Below are 1,277 nucleotides of genomic sequence, written 5' to 3' on the forward strand. Positions count from 1 at the left end.
CGCATTTTAACAAGTAAAGCAAAAGCCAATGTACACAAGCAAAACAAAACAAGGAATTCAGTCACTACTTCCCACTGGCAGGCAGGTGTTCAGCCATCTCCAGGAAAGCAGGGCTCCATCACGTGTAACGGTTACTTGGGAAGACAAACACCATCACTCCAAACGTGTCCCCCCTTCCTTCTTCTTACCCCAGCTTTATATGCTGAGCATGACATCATATGATGTGGAATATCCCTTTGGTCAGTTGGGGTCAGCTGTCCCGGCTGTGTCCCCTCCCGACTTCTTGTGTACCCCCCAGCCTACTTGCTGGTGGGGTGGTGTGAGAAGCAGAAAAGGCCTTGGCTCTGTGTAAGCACTGCTCAGCAGTAACGAAAACATCCCTGTGTTATCAACACTGTTTCCAGCACAAATCCAAAACACAGCCCCATACTAGCTGCTATGAAGAAAATTAACTCTATCCCAGCCAAAACCAGCCCAGATGCACATGGCTGTGTTGGGCTACAGTTGTCCCTGAGGGGCTGCATGTGTTTCATGTAGGGACGAAGATAATGCAGCTGGCAGTAGCCGGGTAAAACTTGGAGCAGGGTCACTGTCAGCTTCCTCCTGTTGAAATGGTCCCTGACTCAGGAGAAGGTATGTGGCCAGCATTTGGGTGAGACTCTGAAGATGAGCAGATGACTGCCCCAGGCTGCTTTGCAGTGCCCACCGGGGTGCTGAGTAGGAGGCACAAAGTGAGGGATCTCTCTTTGATTGCAACCTGGTCACACACACGTACATCCCTATGCCTGTGGCACTTGGAGAGCAAGTGTTAACCCTAAAGCGCTGTTGGGGCTGTGGATTTCTGATGAGCTGCAGTAAATGAGTCAGCCCTCGGGTGTGTGCACGATGTGGAGCCCAGCAGAGCTCTGTGCTGCAGGGTTGATCCTCAGAGGTCCCAGCATTGACCACCCTGATAGGATGTGTTCCCCTGCCACCAGACCTGGCAGTCGGTACCCGGCAGCCATACCACGTGGCTGGCACCACAGCCTCGGCAGAGGCCCGATTTCTGTATGCGGGGATTTCTCGGAGGCTTTGACCGGGATGATGCTGGTCGGGTGGCGTAGGCGGAGGGCAGGGTGCCAGGGGTGAAATTCCAGCCTCCCTGCTCACTTACAGGGCTGTGGCAGGATTGCCGTGGCAGGCCTCGGGCATAAACAGGCAGGCAGGGAGGCAGTGGCGGGGCTGACTGCCCAGGAGAAGAGGTTGGAGGAGGTGCTGCCCTCCTGCATCCTTGTACT

This window comes from Pygoscelis adeliae, unplaced genomic scaffold (assembly GCF_000699105.1).
Source record: "Pygoscelis adeliae isolate BGI_AS28 unplaced genomic scaffold, ASM69910v1 Scaffold218, whole genome shotgun sequence".
In the NCBI taxonomy this organism is placed as follows: Eukaryota; Metazoa; Chordata; class Aves; order Sphenisciformes; family Spheniscidae; genus Pygoscelis; species Pygoscelis adeliae.